Source organism: Triturus cristatus, chromosome 3_1 (assembly GCF_964204655.1).
Source record: "Triturus cristatus chromosome 3_1, aTriCri1.1, whole genome shotgun sequence".
In the NCBI taxonomy this organism is placed as follows: domain Eukaryota; kingdom Metazoa; phylum Chordata; class Amphibia; order Caudata; family Salamandridae; genus Triturus; species Triturus cristatus.
This window is the reverse complement of record NC_140583.1, coordinates 799744522-799767595: the sequence shown is the minus strand read 5'-3', so window position 1 is coordinate 799767595 and position 23074 is coordinate 799744522.

Here is a 23074-nt window from a genome sequence, read left to right as displayed (position 1 = left end):
TAAATAGGAAAAATTGATCAATAAAAAGACAAAGGCGCCATATACAAGGAAAGTCCTTAATGTTAATGTCCAAAGGTTTGAAAAACAATAAAATGGCAATTGAAATGAGGTAATTTTCTTGTAAGGACTCAGAATAAAGTGTGGGCACATAGTGTCCGGGGATTGTAAAATCCTTAGGAGATACTTTAACAGCTTATATCCTTGATATGCTGCAGTGAAACAATGTTTGGGGATGAATTGTTCTTGGAAAAGGTTACCAGGCAGATGCCTTCTCATCTTGAAAAATCTCTTATTGGCGCTCGTTCAAGCCTCGGTCCAGTCCTTTCTTCAACACAAGTGGGGCACCCTCGGTCTTCCCTATTTTTTAAAATAATTTTTTTTCTATTTTGAATTCTAATTCATGGGGTGGCAGGGGGATCTATCCAATTAATTGGCTTACTTGTCAGAGTTGGAGATCAAAGTGCAGTATAATCTTGACACATCAACATGGTATGTTGAGCGGTCCAGTGAGAGGCCGCCTAGGAATTATTTTGCTGAAGCCTCATCTATAACGAAGTTCAGAACTCATTTCTGAAGTTCAAGGTCTTCTGACAGAGCCAAATACTTTGGGAGATCACACTCCCCACAATGTACAATCATCCAATCTGTGTTACTTTCCATACACCACTCAGGCAGACGACTCCAGTTGTGATCGAATTGTCCTGTTCCTAACTTGGAATGCACCAATGCAAGGGTTTTGTTCTTTAAAACAATTGGATGTTTCCCATCTCGTAGGCTTCTGGTCCTTTCCTATTTATCAAACACCACGTCCCCCAAGATCAAACATCCAATAGGTGGCATTTAAGATTTGCGCCCCTACAGTGTTCCTTCAATTGCCGAACACAAACTCTTGCCAACTTTCTGCTCCCTTTCATTATTATTTCATGCTTTTTGTGGTCAGCACATTTACGTTTTCTCTTGGGCTCAGTCCTTTGTGGTTTGCTGAGTTACGAGGTGCCATCCTGTCTTGAGACTGGTAGATATTCTTTGGGGGCCTTTTTAGACCATCTGTAGTAAGCAGACTAACTTTAATAGGCACAGACTAATTAAACCTTAAATTGTTATGCCAATCAGCGGGCTCGAAAACTAAGCTGTGTACACGATACACCCAAAATGGCACCCATAGTCCACGGTCTTGAAAACTAGACCAAGGACTAGGGTCACCATTTGTATTCAAAGCCTACTACTTGAGGTCCCCGATTAGTGATGCTGTTTTATGTGTGCTCAGTCTACAGCCTAGAAAAGGTATTTGTGGACCTCTGAACACAATTAACTTTTATTTTATCTTCACATTTCTAGGGTAGGGGCATTAAGGATCCATCACTGTGTAATGGAGGTCAGGTTATGCTAATCTGCACCCTTTTTTCTTCTTCTTTTGAATGTGGGGATCATATCAGTGACCTGAAATCGTGGCTGCTTAAGCAATTTTTCTCCTGTGGCAATTCAGTAAGAGATGTCAGGGCCTGCAGTCTTGATTTGTGTCTGCAGACACAAAGTGTTTGACAGGAGCGAAAAGCTCCCCTTAACCACCAGAGACCTTTATTTGTTTTAATTTTAGTCCACAAACGTCCAGGGACCCACTAAGCACATTATTGAAACACCTATCTTAAAAACCACTCCACCGATTTACACCACACCGATAATAGCATGTTTTTGGGGTGAAGTTCTACTGTCCTGCCAAAATCCATTCAGCAGTTCTAGCTATAAGTGCAAGCTAGATGTCCTATAGGCATTAACTGGAAAAACACAACTTTTTTAAACCCCCCCAACCACCACCACCACCTTAACTATTTTTTTTTTTTTTTGCCCCTACATGGATCTGCATGACATATGGCATGCTGGACCCTAGCTAACTATGCCAAGCAATTGCCAAATCTGGTGCAGAGCCGTTCAAGGGGGCAAAACCTTATAGGCAAATTAAAGAATGCCTTTTAAGTGAAATGTGCAGCTGAACCAGAACTATGCATTGGCGCCTGCAACTGTGTATATATATATATATCTACACACACACACACACACACACACACAGAGATCAGAGTAATCATGCAAGATGTGTGTGTATATATATATATGTATTCACTGAAAAAACCATAGGTTTCACACACGTTATAGTTAGCTGGAAATTTCACTCGTACAAAACCATTGAAATTCCCCCGTTATAGTTAGTTCAGCTAACTATAACTCGTGCGCCCGCAATCCACTGCTGATGACGTCACATATTACATCACTCATGACATGGTCAGTGACATCACTGATGACATCACTGATGACATCTCAAATGACATCACTGATGACATCACTGATGACGTCATCCATGTGAGTATGTGTTTCTGAACAGTTTTAATATGTTTAATATATATAGGGAAAGGCCTGTTGAAAAATAAGTGGGTGTACAAGTGTGTGAATGGATGATTTTCTAGGTGCGTAACTGACTCTATAAGTGAGTCAATAAATGTATCTTACTGCAGACTAATGACTAAACTGTGTGAATGTCTATGTGTCTGTGTGTTGGTGTATAAGTGGCTGCATGGCTTTGTGAATAACTATATGATTGTCTATATGGCTAATTGATTGGTTGTCTGAGTATCTGTATGGGTGCCTGAGTGTTTGTGTGGGTAGGGTGTGTGTGACTCTGTGGCTAGATGTGTGAGTGGGTGATTCATTGGGTGCATGGTTTTAAGAGTGCATCTATGATGCACTGTATGGTTGGGTGAGTGTATGTATGGGTGTGTTAGTGATTGAATGTATATTTCAGTTGTACATGTGTCAGTAACTACATATGTGAAACGCAGTGTATATGTGTGTAAGAGTATATAACTATCTATATGTGAGAGTGTGTGATTTTGGGAGTGGCTGTATGTGCCATAGTGCAAGGATATCTGTGTCATGTGCTGTTTGTTTTTTCTGCAGGAAGACACAGAATTCGTTAGTATTTTAATGAGTAAGTGAACTTGAGTTTTTTTGACTGTATAGGTGAGTAAATTTTACTGTGATTAATTATTTACATGACTGACTAGATGTGTCAGTACCTCAATGGATGTTTGGCGGTGTGTGAGTGTCTATATATGTGTATAAATGCACAGAGTGACTGTAAGTATGAGTGACCGTAGAGGTGAGTGAGTGGACATGTATGTAGACCTAAAAGTCAACGAGTGGGTGAGTAGTTATTGGTATTGGAGTATCTATGGTTGTCAAAATGGCCGTCTGAAATTTTGAGTCGGTATATCAAAGGGTATATTAGGGTGTGAGAAGATGCACTAATTTTTCACATGGATGACGTCATCAGTGATGTCATCAGTGATGTCATTTGAGATGTCATCAGTGATGTCATCAGTGATGTCACTGACCATGTCATGAGTGAAGTATTATGTGACGTCATCAGCAGTGGATTGCGGGCGCGCGAGTTATAGTTAGCTGAACTAACTATAATGGTGGAATTTCAATGGTTTTGTACGAGTGAAATTTCCAGCTAACTATAACGTGTGTGAAACCTATGTTTTTTTCAGTGAATTTGCAAGGTTTTTTAAATGCTAATTCCTAACTATAACGTTTGTGAAACCTATGGTTTTTTCAGTGAATTTCAAAGGTTTTTTTAATGCTAATTTATGTATTTTTTATTATATTTTTTATAAATTTCTTTTATAAAAAGTTACCAATGCATGTAGTTATAGATTACCTCTATCCTTTAATTTGGAATGGCTATGCTTTTGAAAAAATTTTTTTTGATAAAGTTGAACAGCATAGTTAATATCTTCTATTAACTTATAAACACTTTAATTCTTTCTTTTTTTTTTTAAAAGGGTTTTTACCGTGCGCGCTCGGTGCGCGCACGGTGATTGCTACGTCATCGTACGTGCTCGGTGCTGTGCGCGTACGTAGGTTCTCAACGTACGCATGCGTACGTCGTGCGTACTCCGCGCAGTACGTTCACGCATGCGCGCGTGCTTCGTACGTGCTCGGTGCGCGCATTACGTACGCATGCATACGTTCTTTGTGTGTGCATGCGTACGTTCTCCACGTGCGCATGCGTACGTCGTGTGTACTCTGCGTGGTACGTTCGCACATGCGCGCGTGCTTCGTACGCGCTCGGTGCGCGCACTACGTACGCATGCGTATGTTCTTCGTGTGCGCATGCATACGTCGTGCGTACTACGCGCGCTAAGTTCGCGCATGTGCGCCGCGTACTACGCGTGCTAAGTTCGCGCATGCGCGCGTGGTACGTTCGCACATGCGCATGTGGTACGTTCGCGCATGCACGCATGCTCCACGCATGCGCTGTGCGCGCACAGAGCGCGCACGGTAAGTCATGTGATTAAGAAAGAACACTTTTCATTGGTTCATAGTACTTTCACTTCCAGATTCTTCCAACACCACACCCAAGCAAGTCATGTGATTAATAAAGAACACTTTTCATTGGTTCATAGTACTTTCACTTCCAGATTCTTCCAACACCACACCCAGGCAAGTCATGTGATTAGGAAACAACACTTTTCATTGGTTCCTATTAGTTTCAGTTCCAGATTCTTCCAATACCACACCCACTCCCCTCATTATTACTTCTGATTCTCTGGGAGACGGAGCTGATCTGTTTTTGAGATACAATAGCAGAGCAGCAGCCATCTTCTAGTAGTGATCAGGAGACTCTTGTGCCACAGAGACAGAGGAAGCAGAAAGACTCTTTCATATGGCAGTTTTTCACTTTTCCTGAGGGGCAGAAGAAGGTAAATGCTCCCAAAGTCACCTGCATTGTTTGCCAGCGGACCTTATCACGTGGAAATGCTAATAAGAAATACTCTTTTAGTATTCACACGATGTTAAGGCACGTTGAAGGACAACATCCTGTGTCTTTTGCTCGAGCTGCTAGTGAAAACTCTCCAGCAGATCAGACGAGCACATCCGCAGCAGCTCAGCCGAGCACATCATTGGCAGCTCAGCCGAGTACTTCATCTGCGGTGGCGCCGTCACTTACTACTTCTTTACCTCTGGATATACGCCCTGCTTTACGGAGGCTGTATACATGGTGCGTTGACTGTCATGCTCTTCTTTCTCTTGGTGAAACCAGTTTTGATCTCATTGAGAGAAAGTTAGAGCAGCACTCATGCACCCGGCCATAGTTTTTTTCATTTTTTCGTTTTTCTGTTCCTCTGTCCCTACATTCACACAAGGGCTCTTTTTAGAGCCACCTAAAATCTAAACACAAAAACTTGTTTTTAAAATCTATTTTTCGTTTTTTTTTTTTTACCGTGCGTGATCCTGCAGGGACTTCCTGACAAAGACTAGGGGGTCAAGAAGTCTCTACCATGCCCCCTTTCCATGTTCTCCACTTTTGTTTTAAATTGAAACACATTTTTAAATGTTTTTTTTTAATTGCAAGTAAAATGGATTACATTTCCTAAATTTTCTTTCAAGATCTGAAAAAAAGATAAAAAGTATTAATATTCAACAATACATTTTCTTAAGCAGTACATGTTTTTTCATATTTAACAAAGCAATTTTTTGACCTTTTTTTGCTGTTTTCAGAATGTATTGAATTTCACTGAAAATAGTGATATCAATTGTATTCATCATTTAACAGCGGGCAAAAAAAAAAAAACAATCTGAAAGATTGTTTAAAAAAGCCCTGAATGGTGGGTTGCCTTGCGGGTGTGTGTTTATTTATGTTGTTGTGTTGTATAAAATGAAACCGTATTGTAGGCTCAGAGCCACATGGCCCGCGTTGTGGATACCTCCTGCCTTAGTGTCTATGTAAAGGTCAGTGCCTCATTGTATGTATGCCATTTGTCATCGTCATTTTAGCGGCCGGCCGGAAGGTTGTAGGCCCATACCTGTATATATTTGAGATTGCAATAAACGGTTTCAAAAAAAAAAAAAAAAAAAAAAAGCCCTGAATGTATCCTCACTAAAACAGACCTTGATAGAAATGTCACAAATATAGTAAAAATACCTTCTAAGAACAATAACTATTTGCAATAAATAACGTCTGTAATTCTTGCTGCTTAAGCACGTACACCAAAATAATATCTGTCAAAGAAGTCCACAATTGTTACCTTTACCTTTCCATGAGGCCAAATGGTAATTTTAAAATCCTTTTTAAGTGAAATATCCAATGTTAATCCTATAAAATTGAAATAATGGTTTCTTCAGATGCTGGAATTTGTATCTAAAATTTTGGTTTTAGAAAAATTAAGTAACAATTTGGTAAATCATAAGGCAAACGTTGCTTGAAAATCAATTGAGAATCATTACACAGTGTCCATCCTTTTTCACATTTAAGATAAACTGTGTAATGACCAGAAGTTATAGAAGGTCCATCATGAAAAATAATTGCAACTGCAACAAAAGTTTTACCTGATATTGATAATTGATTTCCTACAAACTTCTTTAGTAAAGTTTCCAATTTAGTTCCATCTGCTCTACAACGTTGCATCATTAAAATTACATACTGTCCATATTTATTTAAAAATAATGTTGATAACATGTCTGATTTACATTGAGAACATTCCATGTTGTGATTAGCATCTTTAACTAATTTACTAAAAGTCACTGATTTACTCTCTGGTAATGTTAAATATATGAACCTTTCAGAATCAACATTACTGCTGCATGTGTTCATACAGTTTTCACAACAATGTTCCCATTTATATGAGACACCAAATATATTTTCTATTTCTACCCTTTCATCTTCCAGTACCATAAGCATATACATTAAAAATTCCTGTGCATCTTGCTGGACATCTTGTGTAAACTGTGTACATCCAGAACATTCATCTAAAAGATTTCTAACATCAGAAGCACTTTCTATTTTAGTTTTATCATTACTCAGCTTCTCATAAAGGAGACTCAGCAGAGAACATAATCTTTTCCCATGATTTAGTATTATCTGCTCTTGCAAAATTTGAAGATAAAATACAACATTCAGCACTACATTTGCGTAGCAGTTGACACCAGAGCTATTTTCAAAATGACAACCAACAACCTCTTCAACACTGTCCTTTTTCTTTTTGCTTGCAGTCACATTACTCTCTTTTTGTTTTCTGTTCTGTACATCCTCATTACAGATATTCTCAAATCTCCTTTTCCGACAAACAACACGTTTTTCAAACACAGGATACTGACCTAAATGAGGAGCATAGCTTCTTCTTAATCTATTATACTCCTTTACACAGTTTGCATCAGCACTAACTTTTGAGTCATCAAAGTCTATCATGAATAAACCAGATATTTTTTTCACGCGTGACAAAGCAACATATGACATACCTTCTTTAAACACAGTAGATCCAATGTTTACAAATGCACTATCTACAGTTAATCCTTGAGATTTGTGAATAGTTACAGCATATGCTAGAGAAAACAGAAACTGCTTCCTACGTACATGTAAGTCTTTCACAAGCAAGAAACGAACTGAACAACGACAAATGTCTTTAACCTCTTCAATCTGATCAAATTTTATTTTTAAAAATTCAATTCCAACTTTTTTCTGGTAATTAACAAAACCCAGAACTTTACCCATAGCTCCGTTCACTAAACCTTTTTCTACATCCAAATTACGTCTTAAAATTACTCGACAGTTCATACATACATAAAGATTCTTTTCCAAACCAGCTGTTTGATATGTTTTTCTCTAGAGAATCCAATTTAGTTTGTTAATAAAATAGTTATTCCTTCATGCTGTATTTTATCGACAGTTTCCAGTTTTACAATCTCTTCATTTTCCAATTTCAAAAGTTCTTGATTGAATATAGAGCATTCATGTAGTGTTGGCATTAAGCAGATTACAGTATTTTTTTCAGCAATTTTCTTGTATATTTTCTCTGGAACTATTTGTTCTGTTGGAAACACATTACATAGCAATCGACTCTGTAAAGCTTTTCTGCCATGTTCTGTGAGTAGTCCAATTCTGATATCTTTGAGAATACTTGCATAATCCTCATCATTGGCTTGCCTCATATTGGTAATGAGTTCTTTATACTCAAAGTATGTCCAAATATTCCCATTACCTATACTTCCTAATGACTTTTTCGTGTCTTCATGTGTAAGTGTATGGAATACTGGTTGTCCTTTAACTGGAGTGAGCTGCAAAAGATCCCCAAAAACTATGACGTGTTTTCCTCCAAATAAGACGTCATAGTCTGTCTTTAGAATTTGCTGCATTCTTAAATGCACAAAGGCAAGCATTAAGTTTGATACCATGCTTACCTCATCAATAATGAGTACTTTCATTTTCTTCAATACTCTTGAAACTTTAAAACATGCTTCTCCTGTTAGCTTGTGGTATTGTATTTTGTTCTCATGCTCTACTGGTAACATTAGCAAACAATGTAAGGTAACTCCTTTTATGTTATACGCTGCTAACCCAGTTGGAGCAGTAACAACACAAGACAAAGTTGAATCTGTTTTGTTCTGTAGGTAGCTTCTAATTACTTTAAGAAACTTTTTCCAGTTCCTGCTTGTCCACTCACATACATTCTGATTGGTTTAAAAGAAGTGCATGAGCACTCTTTATTTTCATGTAGTAATCCGTGATCAATTTTTTGACTGACTTCCTCATAAATTTGTTGTTGTTCATCATTCAGTTGTTCTTCCATATTTGGTAAGTTTATTAAATCTTCCTGAGCTTGATTCATAGCTGTTTCCACTTCAGTCGTGGCTATTGCAGCTTCATTTTCTACGATTGGTTGTCCTAGAGGATCTTGACTGAACGTCCCAGAACTTTGACTGTCTTGAGAACTGTCTCTAGCTACTTCAGCTGCAATTGTTGCTTCTTGTTCAATTTCTTCATTTAACATTTGACTGCATTCTATGCTATCTTTGCAAGCATTAAAGGAATCTTCATAGCTCTGAAAATCTCCAAGTAGTTCGTCCTCTGAACGCCATGGTTTAAACAGCTGTAAAAGTGCCAAGTAGTAAAATTCCTTTTTGTCAGTAGTGTCGCAACTCAGCTTCCGGTGATTAACCCCTTTGATGCTCATGACGGAATGGTTCCATCATGAGCATCGGTGCCCCTGTGCTCATGACGGAACCATTCCGTCATGATGCCAGGGGCACGAAATCCCTCTGCTGCAGACAGCAGAGGGATTTCTATTTAATGCCTTTGACCTTGGGAGCTGGGGAAGAGCTTCCCCAGCTCCCGAGGCCCCCTCCCTGGTTTCTGTGCAATGAAGATCAGCGTGCACGTCGCGCTGTCTTCATTGCATAGAAACCGAAACTGAAATGAGCCTTTAGGCTCATTTCAGTTTCACTTTGTATGTGCTCAGGGGGCTATCTCAGCCCCCCGGGCACATAGAAAGACGGGAGAGGTATCATTGGGAAGGGGAGAAACCTCCCCAGTGGACACCAGGAAGGGGGAGCGGCCCCTTAGGCAAGGGCTTTTGCTCCCCCAAAATATGTTTAGTGCCATTTAGTCTTTTTGCCCCCCCTGGGGGGCAGTAGCCCCCAATCTGCCCCCCCGGGGTGGCAAAAAGCCCACTAGACACCAGGGATTTATTTTTTGTTGTAAATTGGGGTGGGGGCTGCCCAATATGGGCATGCCCATGCCCCCACCCACCCTCCGCAAAAATGACAGCCTTTCTGGGGGGCAGATGGGGGCATTAGCCCCAAATCTGCCCCTCCCCCGGGGGGCAGAAAGCCCACTATACGCCAGGGATTTATTCTTTCTTGTAAATTGGGGTGGGGGCTGCCCAATATGGGCATGCCCATGCCCCCACCCACCCTCCGCAAAAATGACAGCCTTTCTGCCCCCCCCTGGGGGGCAGATGGGGGCATTAGCCCCAAATCTGCCCCCCCCAGGGGGGCAAAAAGCCCAGTAGACACCAGAGATTTTTTCGGCAAATTTTAATTAGGGTGGGGGCATTGGCCTGCCTGTTTTGGGAAGTCCCCCCCCTAATTAAGATTTGCCCAAAAACTCCTTGGCGTCTAGTGGACTTTCTGCCCCCCCCCCCCGCGGGCAGATGGGGGCATTAGCCCCCAATCTGCCATGCCAGGGGGGCAAAAAGCCCAATAGACGCCAGGGAGTTTTTTTGGGGCAAATTTGAATTAGGGTGGGGGCTCCCAAACCGGGCATGCCCATGCCCCCACCCCCAACCACCGCAAAAATAACAGCATTCCTGCTCCCCTGGGGGGCAGATGGGGCAGTAGCCCCCAATCTGCCCCCCAGGGGGGCAAAAAGCCCACTACATGCCAGGGATTTTTCTGGCAAATTTTAGTTAGGGTGGGGACATTGGCATGCCCGTTTTGGGCAGCCCCCAACCTAATAAAAATTTGCCCAAAAACATCCCTGGTATCTAATGGACTTTCTACCCCCCCCCCCCGGGGCAGAAGTGGGCATTAGCCACCAATCTGACCCGCCGGGGGGGCAAAAAGCCCACTAGATGCCAGGGATTTTTTTGGGGCAAATTTGTATTAGGGTGGAGGGTCCCAAAAAGGGCATGCCCATGCCCCTACCAAAAATACAGCCTTCCTGCCCCCCTGGGGAGCAGATGGGACAGTAGCCCCCAGTCTACCACCCTGGGGGGCAAAACACCCACTAGACGCCAGGGATTTTTTGGGGCAAATTGCAATTAGGGTGGGGGCATTGGCATACCCGTTTCGGGCAGCCCCCACCCTAATTAAAATTTGCCCCAAAAACTCCCTGGCGTCTAGTGGACTTTCTGCCTCCCCTGGGGAGCAGATGGGGGCGTCAGCCCCCAATCTGCCCTGCCAGTGGGGCAAAAAGCCCACTAGATGCCAGGGATTATTTTGGGGCAAATTTGAATTAGGGTGGGGGTTGCCTAAAACGGACATGCTCAGGCCCCCACCCCCTCCCTGCAAAAATTACAGCCTTTCTGCCCCCCGTGGGGGACAGATGGGGCAGTAGCCCCCAGTCTGCCCCCCCGGGTGGCAAAAAGCCCATTAGATGGCAGGGATTTTTTTGGGCAAAATTTAATTAGGGTGGGGGCATTGGCATACCTGTTTTGGGCAGCCCCCACCCTAATTAAAATTTTCCCCAAAAACTCCCTGGCGTCTAATGGATTTTCTACCTCCCCAGGGGGCAGTTTGGGGCATCAGCCCCCAATCTGCCCTGTTGGGGGGGTAAAAAGCCCACTAGACGCCAGGGATTATTTTGGGACAAATTTTAATTAGGTTGGGGGTTGCCCAAAACTGACATGCCCATGCCCCCACCCCCTCCCTGCAAAAGTTACAGCCTTCCTGCCCCCGTGGGGGACAGATGGGGCAGTAGCCCCCAATCTGCCCCTCCTGGGGGGCAAAAAGCCCACTAGACGCCAGGGATTTTTCGGGGCAAATTTTAATTAGGGTGGGGGCATTGGCATGCGCGTTTTGGGCAACCCCCACCCTAATTAAAATTTACCCAAAAAACTCTTTGGCGCCTAGTGGACTTTCTGCCTCCCCTGGGGGCAGATGGGGGCATTAGCACCCAATCTGCCCCACCGGAGGGGTGGGGCAAAAAGCCCACTAGACACCAGGGAGTGTTTTGGGGAAAATTTGAATTAGGGTGGGGGTTGCCCAAAACTGGCATGCCCCCACCCCCTCCCCGAAAAAATTACAGCCCTCCTGCCCCCCCGGATGACAGATGGGGCAGTAGTCCCCTATCTGCCCCTCCGGGGGGCAAAAAGCCCACTAGACAGCAGGGATTTCTTTAGGTAAATTTTAATTAGGGTGGGGGCATTGGCATGCTCGTTTTGAACAGCCCCCACCCTAATTAAAATTTGCCCAAAAAAATCCCTGGCATCTAGTGGACCTTCTGCCCCCCGGGGGGGCTGATGGGGCAGTAGTCCTCAATCTGCCCCCCTTGGGGGGCAAAAAGCCCACTAGACGCCAACGATTACGCTGGCTTTTTTATGTGTGGGGGTGGGGGCTGCCCAGAATGGGCATACCAATGCCCCCACCCTCCAAAAAACTAGCCACAGTGTTTCTGCCCCCTTTGGGGGCATATCAGGGCAACCCCCTCCCCCCCGATGCCTTCCCGGGTGGCAGAAAGCCAACTGGGCACAGAGTTGTTTTTAGCAATATGCCTACCTGTGGGTTTTGGGCACTAGCGCAGCCGGCACATAGGGAAACCTACCAAACCCACACATTTCTGAAAACTAGATACCCGGGGGCTTCCAGGGAGGTATGGCTTGTGTGGATCCCCCAACGTTTCCTTACCCAGAATCCCCTGCAAACCTCAATTTTAGCTGAAAAAATCACTTTTTTCACACATTTTGGTGTGGGAAAGTTGTGGCATCACCGGGCTCACACAAATTTACCACCACCCAGCGTTCCCCCAGGTCTCCCGGTAAAAATGGTGCCTCACTTGTGTGGGAGGCCCAAGTACCCGCAGCAGGCAAGGGCCCAAAACGTTGTGAGGCGACATCAAAATGGCCTATCGCAAAACCACCTGGTTTTGCAGGGGGGGTCACTTGGGTTTTTGGCCCGGTGCTCGGCGGCCATCTAGGGAAACCTACCAAACCCATACATTTCTGAAAACTAGACACCCGACGTCTTCCAGGGAGGTATGGCTTGCGTGGATCCCCCAACGTTTCCTTACCCAGAATCCCCTGCAAACCTCAATTTTAGCTGAAAAAATCACTTTTTTTCACACATTTTTGTCTGGGAAAGTTGTGGCATCACCGGGCTTACACAAATTTTCCACCACCCAGCGTTCCCCCAGGTCTCCCGGTAAAAATGGTGCCTCACTTGTGTGGGAGGCCCAAGTACCCGCGGCAGGCAAGGGCCCAAAACGTAGTGAGGCAACATCAAAATGGCCTATCGCAAAACCACCTGGTTTTGCAAGGGGGGTCACTTGGGTTGTTGGCCCGGTGCTCGGCGGCCATCTAGGGAAACCTACCAAACCCATGCATTTCTGAAAACTAGACACCCGGCGGCTTCCAGGGAGGTATGGATTGCGTGGATCCCCCAACGTTTCCTTACCCAGAATCCCCTACAAACCTCAATTTTAGCTGAAAAAATCACTTTTTCACACATTTTGGTGTGGGAAAGTTGTGGCATCACCGGGCTCACACAAATTTACCACCACCCAGCGTTCACCCAGGTCTCCCGGTAAAAATGGTGCCTCACTTGTGTGGGAGGCCCAACTACCCGCGGCAGGCAAGGGCCCAAAACGTAGTGAGGCGACATCAAAATGGCCTATCGCAAAAAGACCTGTTTTGCAAAGGGGGTCACTTGGGTTTTTGGCCCGGTGCTCGGTGGCCATCTAGGGAAACCTACCAAACCCCTACATTTCGGAAAACTAGACACCCGGCGGCTTCCAGGGAGGTATGGCTTGCGAGGATCCCCCAACGTTTCCTTACCCAGAATGCCCTGCAAACCTCAAATTTAGCTAAAAAAATCACCTTTTTCACACATTTTTGTGTGGGAAAGTTGTGGCATCAGCGGGCTGACACAAATTTCCTACCACCCAGCGTTCCCCCGGGTCTCCCGATAAAAATGGTGCCTCACTCGTGTGGGAGGCCCAAGTACCCACGACAGGCAAGGATCCAAAACGTAGTGCGCCTCAACAGGCAAGGGTCCTAAACGTAGTGCGCCTCACCACGTTTTGGGCCCTTGCCTGTCGCGGGTACTTGGGCCTCCCTCACGAGTGAGGCACCATTTTTATCGGGAGACCCGGGGGAACGCTGGGTGGTAGGAAATTTGTTTCAGCCCGCTGATGCCACAACTTTCCCACACAAAAATGTGTGAAAAAGGTGAATTTTTTAGCTAAATTTGAGGTTTGCAGGGCATTCTGGGTAAGGAAACGTTGGGGGATCCACGCAAGCCATACCTCCCTGGAAGCCGCCGGGTGTCTAGTTTTCAGAAATGTATGGGTTTGGTAGGTTTCCCTAGATGGACGCCGAGCACCGGGCCAAAAACCCAAGTGACCCCCCTTGCAAAACCAGGTGTTTTTGCGATAGGCCATTTTGATGTCGCCTCACTACGTTTTGGGCCCTTGCCTGCCGCGGGTACTTGGGCCTCCCAAACGAGTGAGGCACCATTTTTATCAGGAGACCCGGGGGAACGCTGGGTGGTAGGAAATTTGTGTCAACCCGCTGATGCCACAACTTTCCCACACAAAAATGTGTAAAAAAGGTGAATTTTTTAGCTAAATTTGAGGTTTGCAGGGCATTCTGGGTAAGGAAACGTTGGGGGATCCACGCCAGCCATACCTCCCTGGAAGCCGCCGGGTGTCTAGTTTTCAGAAATGTATGAGTTTGGTAGGTTTCCCTAGATGGCCGCCGAGCACCGGGCCAAAAACCCAAGTGACCCCCCTTGCAAAACCAGGTGGTTTTGCGATAGGCCATTTTGATGTCGCCTCACTACGTTTTGGGCCCTTGCCTGCCGCGGGTACTTGGGCCTCCCACACGAGTGAGGCACCATTTTTATCGGGAGACCCGGGGGAACGCTGGGTGGTAGGAAATTTGTGTCAGCCCGCTGATGCCACAACTTTCCCACACAAAAATGTGTGAAAAAGGTGAATTTTTTAGCTAAATTTGAGGTTTGCAGGGCATTCTGGGTAAGGAAACGTTGGGGGATCCACGCAAGCCATACCTCCCTGGATGCCGCCGGGTGTCTAGTCTTCAGAAATGTATGGGGTTGGTAGGTTTCCCTAGATGGCCGCCGAGCACCGGGCCAAAAACCCAAGTGACCCCCCTTGCAAAACCAGGTGGTTTTGCGATAGGCAATTTTGATGTCGCGTCACTACGTTTTGGGCCCTTGCCTGCCGTGGGTACTTGGGCCTCCCACACAAGTGAGGCACCATTTTTACCGGGAGAGCTGGGGGAACGCTGGGTGGTGGTAAATTTGTGTGAGCCCGGTGATGCCACAACTTTCCCACACCAAAATGTGTGAAAAAGTGATTTGTTTCAGCTAAAATTGAGGTTTGTAGGGGATTCTGGGTAAGGAAACGTTGGGGGATCCACGCAAGCCATACCTCCCTGGAAGCCGCCGGGTGTCTAGTTTTCAGAAATGCATGGGTTTGGTAGGTTTCCCTAGATGGCCGCCGAGCACCGGGCCAAAAACCCAAGTGACCCCCCCTGCAATACCAGGTGGTTTTGCGATAGGCCATTTTGATGTCGCCTCACAACGTTTTGGGCCCTTGCCTGCCGCGGGTACTTGGGCCTCCCACACAAGTGAGGCACCATTTTTACCGGGAGGCTTGGGGGAACGCTGGGTAATGGTAAATTTGTGTGAGCCCGGTGATGCCACAACTTTCCCACACCAAAATGTGTGAAAAAAGTGATTTTTTCAGCTAAAATTGAGGTTTGCAGGGAATTCTGGGTAAGGAAATGTTGGGGGATCCATGCAAGCCATACCTCCCTGGAAGCCGCCGGGAGTCTAGTTTTCAGAAATGTGTGGGTTTGGTAGGTTTCCCTATGTGCCGGCAGAACTAGCGTTCAAAAACTACAGCTAGTCACTTTGCCAAAAAAGGGTCATTTTTCACTGCAAAACTGAGGTGTGGCCATGTTGCGTTTTGCGCCGTTTCCTGTCGCGGGCACTAGGCCGAGCCGCACAAGTGAGGTACCATTTTTCTCGTAGGACTTTGGGGAACGCGGGATGGGTAGAAATTTGTGGATCCACGCAGATTCCATAACTTTCCATCACAGAAATTTGGGGAAAATGTGTTTTTTTTGTCAAGTTTTTACGTTTGCAAGGGATTCTGGGTAACAGACCATGGTGGGAGGCACTCAAGTCACCCCATCCTGGATTCCCCCTGGTGTCTAGTTTTCAAAAATGTATAGGTTTGCTAGGTTTCCCGAGGTGCCGGCAGGGCTAGGGTTCAAAAACTACAGCTAGTCACTTTGCCAAAAAGGGTCATTTTTCACTGCAAAATTGAGGTGTGACCATGTTGCGTTTTGCGCCGTTTCCTGTCGCGGGCACTAGGCCGACCCGCACAAGTGAGGTACCATTTTTCTCGTAGGACTTTGGGGAACGCGGGGTGGGTGGAAATTTGTGGATCCACGCAGATTCCAGAACTTTCCATCACAGAAATGTGGGGAAAATGTGTTTTTTTTGTCAAATATTTACGTTTGCAAGGGATTCTGGGTAACAGACCATGGTGGGAGGCACTCAAGTCACCCCATCCTGGATTCCCCTGGGTGTCTAGTTTTCAAAAATGTATAGGTTTGCTAGGTTTTCCTAGGTGCCGGCAGGGCTAGGGTTAAAAAATTACAGATAGTCACTTTGAAAAAAAAGGGTAATTTTTACCGCAAAATTGAGGTGTGACCACGTTGCGTTTTGCGCCGTTTCCTGTCGCGGGCACTTCCCCGACCCGCACAAGTGAGGTACCATTTTTCTCGTAGGACTTTGGGGAACACGGGGTGGGTGGGTATTTGTGGATCCACGCAGATTCCGGAACTTTCCATCACAGAAATGTGTTTTTTTTGTCAATTTTTTACGTTTGCAAGGGATTCTGGGTAACAGACCTTGGTGGGAGGCACTCAAGTCACGCCATCCTGGATTCCCCTGGGTGTCTAGTTTTCAAAAATGTATAGGTTTGCTAGGTTTCCCTAGGTGCTGGCAGGGCTAGTGTTCAAAAACTACAGCTAGTCACTTTGCCAAAAAAGGGTCATTTTTCACTGCAAAATTGAGGTGTGACCACGTTGCGTTTTGCGCCGTTTCCTGTCGCGGGCACTACGCCGACCCGCACAAGTGAGGTACCATTTTTCTCGTAGGACTTTGGGGAACACGGGGTGGGTGGGTATTTGTGGATCCACGCAGATTCCGGAACTTTCCATCACAGAAATGTGGTTTTTTTGTCAATTTTTTACGTTTGCAAGGGATTCTGGGTAACAGACCTTGGTGGGAGGCACTCAAGTCACGCCATCCTGGATTCCCCTGGGTGTCTAGATTTCAAAAATGTATAGGTTTGCTAGATTTCCCTAGGTGCCGGCAGGGCTAGGGTTAAAAAACTACAGCTAGTCACTATGCCAAAAAGGGTCATTTTTCACAGCAAAATTGAGGTGTGACCACGTTACATTTTGCGCCGTTTCCTGACGCTGGCACTAGGCCGACCCGCACAAGTGAGGTACCATTTTTCTCGTAGGACTTTGGGGAACGCGGGGTGGGTGGAAATTTGTGGATCCACGCAGATTCCAGAACTTTCCATCACAGAAATGTGGGGAAAATGTGTTTTTTTTGTCAATTTTTTACGTTTGCAAGGGATTCTGGGTAACAGACCATGGTGGGAGGCACTCAAGTCACCCCATCCTGGATTCCCCTGGGTGTCTAGTTTTTAAAAATGTATAGGTTTGCTAGGTTTTCCTAGATGCCGGCAGGGCTAGGGTTAAAAAATTACAGATAGTCACTTTGAAAAAAAAGGGTCATTTTTCACAGCAAAATTGAGGTGTGACCACGTTGCGTTTTGCGCCGTTTCCTGTCGCGGGCACTAGGCCGACCGGCACAAGTGAGGTACCATTTTTCTCGTAGGACTTTGGGGAACGCGGGGTGGGTGGAAATTTGTGGATCCACGCAGATTCCGGAACTTTCCATTACAGAAATGTGGGGAAAATGTGGTTTTTTTTGTCAATTTTTTACGTTTGCAAGGGATTCTGGGTAACAGACCTTGGTGGGAGGCACTCAAGTCACCCCATCCTGGATTCCCCTGGGTGTCTAGTTTTCAAAATTGTATAGGTTTGCTAGGTTTCCCTAGGTGCCGGCAGGGCTAGGGTTCAAAAACTACAGCTAGTCACTTTGCCAAAAAAGGGTCATTTTTCACTGCAAAATTGAGGTGTGACCACGTTGCATTTTGCGCCGTTTCCTGTCGCGGGCACTAGGCCGACCCGCACAAGTGAGGTACCATTTTTCTCGTAGGACTTTGGGGAACGCGGGGTGGGTGGAAATTTGTGGATCCAAGCAGATTCCAGAACTTTTCATCACAGAAATGTGGGGAAAATGTGTTTTTTTTGTCAATTGTTTACGTTTGCAAGGGATTCTGGGTAACAGTCCATGGTGGGAGGCACTCAAGTCACCCCATCCTGGATTCCCCTGGGTGTCTAGTTTTCAAAAATGTATAGGTTTGCTAGGTTTCCCTAGATGCCGGCAGGGCTAGGGTTAAAAAACTACAGCTAGTCACTTTGCCAAAAAAGGGTAATTTTTCACTGCAAAATTGAGGTGTGACCACGTTGCGTTTTGTGCCGTTTCCTGTCACGGGCACTAGGCCGACCCGCACAAGTGAGGTACCATTTTTCTCGTAAGACTTTGAGGAACGCGGGTTGGGTGGAAATTTGTGGATCCACGCAGATTCCGGAACTTTCCATCACAGAAATGTGGTTTTTTTTGTCAATTTTTTACGTTTGCAAGGGATTCTGGGTAACAGACCTTGGTGGGAGGCACTCAAGTCACGCCATCCTGGATTCCCCTGGGTGTCTAGTTTTCAAAAATGTATAGGTTTGCTAGGTTTCCCTAGGTGCCGGCAGGGCTAGGGTTAAAAAACTACAGCTAGTCACTATGCCAAAAAGGGTCATTTTTCACAGCAAAATTGAGGTGTGACCACGTTACATTTTGCGCCGTTTCCTGACGCTGGCACTAGGCCGACCCGCACAAGTGAGGTACCATTTTTCTCGTAGGACTTTGGGGAACGCGGGGTGGGTGGAAATTTGTGGATCCACACAGATTCCAGAACTTTCCATCACAGAAATGTGGGGAAAATGTGTTTTTTTTGTCAATTTTTTACGTTTGCAAGGGATTCTGGGTAACAGACTATGGTGGGAGGCACTGAAGTCACCCCATCCTGGATTCCCCTGGGTGTCTAGTTTTCAAAAATGTATAGGTTTGCTAGGTTTCCCTAGGTGCCGGCAGGGCTAGGGTTCAAAAACTACAGCTAGTCACTTTGCCAAAAAAGGGTCATTTTTCACTGCAAAATTGAGGTGTGACCACGTTGCGTTTTGCGCCGTTTCCTGTCGCGGGCACTAGGCCGACCGGCACAAGTGAGGTACCATTTTTCTCGTAGGACTTTGGGGAACGCGGGGTGGGTGGAAATTTGTGGATCCACGCAGATTCCGGAACTTTCCATTACAGAAATGTGGGGAAAATGTGGTTTTTTTTGTCAATGTTTTACGTTTGCAAGGGATTCTGGGTAACAGACCTTGGTGGGAGGCACTCAAGTCACCCCATCCTGGATTCCCCTGGGTGTCTAGTTTTCAAAATTGTATAGGTTTGCTAGGTTTCCCTAGGTGCCGGCAGGGCTAGGGTTCAAAAACTACAGCTAGTCACTTTGCCAAAAAAGGGTCATTTTTCACTGCAAAATTGAGGTGTGACCACGTTGCATTTTGCGCCGTTTCCTGTCGCGGGCACTAGGCCGACCCGCACAAGTGAGGTACCATTTTTCTCGTAGGACTTTGGGGAACGCGGGGTGGGTGGAAATTTGTGGATCCAAGCAGATTCCAGAACTTTTCATCACAGAAATGTGGGGAAAATGTGTTTTTTTTGTCAATTGTTTACGTTTGCAAGGGATTCTGGGTAACAGTCCATGGTGGGAGGCACTCAAGTCACCCCATCCTGGATTCCCCTGGGTGTCTAGTTTTCAAAAATGTATAGGTTTGCTAGGTTTCCCTAGATGCCGGCAGGGCTAGGGTTAAAAAACTACAGCTAGTCACTTTGCCAAAAAAGGGTAATTTTTCACTGCAAAATTGAGGTGTGACCACGTTGCGTTTTGTGCCGTTTCCTGTCACGGGCACTAGGCCGACCCGCACAAGTGAGGTACCATTTTTCTCGTAGGACTTTGAGGAACGCGGGTTGGGTGGAAATTTGTGGATCCACGCAGATTCCAGAACTTTCTATCACAGAAATGTGGGGAAAATGTGTTTTTTTTGTCAATTTTTTACGTTTGCAAGGGATTCTGGGTAACAGACCATGGTGGGAGGCACTCAAGACACCCCATCCTGGATTCCCCTGGGTGTCTAGTTTTCAAAAATGTATAGGTTTGCTAGGTTTCCCTAGGTGCCGGCAGGGCTAGGGTTAAAAAACTACAGCTAGTCACTTTGCCAAAAAAGGTTCATTTTTCACTGCAAAATTGAGGTGTGACCACGTTGCGTTTTGCGCCGTTTCCTGTCGCGGGCACTAGGCCGACCCGCACAAGTGAGGTACCATTTTTCTCGTAGGACTTTGGAGAACGCAGGGTGGGTGGAAATGTGTGGATCCACACAGATTCCAGAACTTTCCATCACAGAAATGTAGGGAAAATGTGGTTTTTTTGTCAATTGTTTACGTTTGCAAGGGATTCTGGGTAACAGACCATGGTGGGAGGCACTCAAGTCACCCCATCCTGGATTCCCCTGGGTGTCTAGTTTTAAAAAATTGATAGGTTTGCTAGGTTTCCCTAGGTGCCGGCAGAGCTAGGGTTCAAAAACTACAGCTAGACTCTTCGCAAAAAATGTGTAAATTTTCAGTGTGAAAATGTGGTGTGTTCACCTTAGGTTTTGAGCCACTTTCTGTCGTGGGCACTATGCCTACCCACACAAGTGAGGTACCATTTTTATCGGGAGAATTAGGGTAGTTCAGATTTGTAAAGCAACTGTTATTACCTATTGATTTTTGTTGCATTTCTCCCTTCCAAATGAAAGACATTGTGTAAAAAAAAAGTCATTTTGAAAAATGACCAATAATTGTCATGCAAGTATGAGTATTCCCAATTTCGAAAATGTGCAAATATGCACGGTTTCTAAACTCTGTAATTTGTTCCCATTTCAGAAATACATAGGTGTCTTTCATACCAATTTTTCCATGTATACATTTTCACACTATAATTGCTACATACCCGGAACTAAAAAAAAAAAACATCACAAAATGCTGCTCAGTTTTTTACTCTGGGTTCGTTGGGCTCTTGGTGAACCTACAAGTCCTATATATCCCCACAACCAGGAAGGTCCAGCGGATGTAACGGTACATTGCTTTCTAAGAGATGTCATAATTAGAAGAAGTTACAGGTGAAAACGTTGACACAAAAGGCTGCTTTTTTCAACTAATTTTAAATTTTTCCTATATTTAATTGTTAGTTTCTATAAAGAAACCTTGATGGATCTACACAAATGACCCCTTGCTGAATTCAGAATTTTGTCTACTTTTCAAAAATGTATAGCTTTCCAAGATCCATTATTGCTTTTCTACCCATTTCTACCATTATCTGGAAGGAGGTTGAAAGCACAAAAAATTGCAAAAATAGGGTATGTCCCAGAAAAATGTCAAAACTGTGTAAAAAAAGTTGGATTTCTGACAAAAATCTGTCATTCCCTAAAAGCTGGAGAAATGGTGATTTCAGCCCCACAAACCCTTTTTTGATTTCATTTGCAGAGAAAAACCCAGACGCTTTCATTTGCAGCCACTTTTCCCCATTTTTCACACAAAAAACAACATTTTGCTGTATTTTGACTAAATTCTGGGAACCCTCTAGGAGAATCCACAAACCCTGGGTACCTTTAGAATCCGCATGATGTTGGAAGAAAAGGACGCAAATTTGGCGTGGATACCTGATGTGGTCAAAAAGTTACAGGGGCCTAAGCGCGCACTACCCAAAATAGCCCAAAAAGGCTTAGCACAGGAGGGGAAAAGGCCTAGCAGCGAAGGGGTTAATCAAACTTCCTTTTGTTTGTTTTACCAAACATCCTTCCTCACCAGTGACTTTATATTTTCCATTGTTGATGTCTTCTGTGGTATTCCGTTTATAAATGTAGTTCTGCAGCACTTCATATAGACACATGTTCTCAAGATGAAGACTTCTTTGTGGGTAATATGTGTCCAACATGTTTGTTCTTAAAATGTCTGTACTTTCAGGTTCGTACTCTGCTAAATATTCAATTTCTCGAACAGATTTCAGTACCTGATTTCTCATTCCTGCAAGGCCTAAACTTACCCAAATTATTCTTCTGGATTTGGAGTACAGACTTGCAGATGATAACCTATCTGAGCATTCGTAGGATCCAATTTCTCGATGCGATAACATCTTTAAACTTAAACTGTATAGCTTTTTACTGACAGTCTTCTCGTGAGAAATCTCTTCCCACATTTCTTTCAATTCCGTTTTCTCAGATTTAGTGATGTAAGATGTGACATACCGAGCAACAGCAATAGAATTGTCAGCTACATACTGTATATCCATGTTAGCATTCCACATGGATAAAATGACTGGGTTGTAGTCATTTATATATTTTGACTCTTCTTTTCTTCTTAGGTGGTAGGTATTCTTAGGCGGTTTTCTTGTAATAGTATGTCGCACAGCTGACTTAAAACTGTTTACTCTTCCTTATGAAAGAACTGGTCGTGGAAATCCAAAACGACATTTTGTGTAGAATTTATCTTTACTCTTGTACTTTCGTCGACAGTATTTTCCACACCGATGACTTTGGAAACGTAAAACTTGCTCTTTTAAGTTTTTTTCTTCTGTGCTTTTAGGTATAGCACATGTTGCATATTCTTCAATGAAAGATAAAACTGCATCATCAGAATCTGTTCCAAATTTTGGGGCATCCTTGATGCACAACAGCATATGAATATGAGGAGCACCTCTTACTTGGTACTCTTTTTTCCAAAAGAAATCCACAACTTCTCCAAGAGGTGAATTTTTTTTATTGCAGATGAAGGACATCATAGCCTCAAATCTATGATTGAAATATCTGCAAACATTAACCGGATCCAATGAGCACAATTCTCCTGCTGTCTTGTATTGGATGTTTTCAATATTTGAATTTGCCTCTCGAAGAAAATCCAGTAAATCATCCCAAGCGTACTCAGCACAGCTTAGGGTAAGGAACCATGTAGGAGTTCCTAAATTACGTAACATACATTTCAATTCTCCATGGCGTCGGTACCAATATTCATTAGTTCCTCGCTGACAAGCCATCAAATTAATCAATTGTGATTCCAAATGATCATCTCGCTGTTGCACTTTGTTCATAAAATCCTTTGCAGACACATTATGTAGATGTACTCCAGTTTTTAAAATGTGATTTACTGCATAAGATAGTGCAGACAAGTCACTTTCAAATAAAAGATGGAACAAATAAGGAATACTTTGACAAAATCTTGGATCTTCTGCATATAATCTTGTAGTCCGATACTCAGAAGCAGGAAT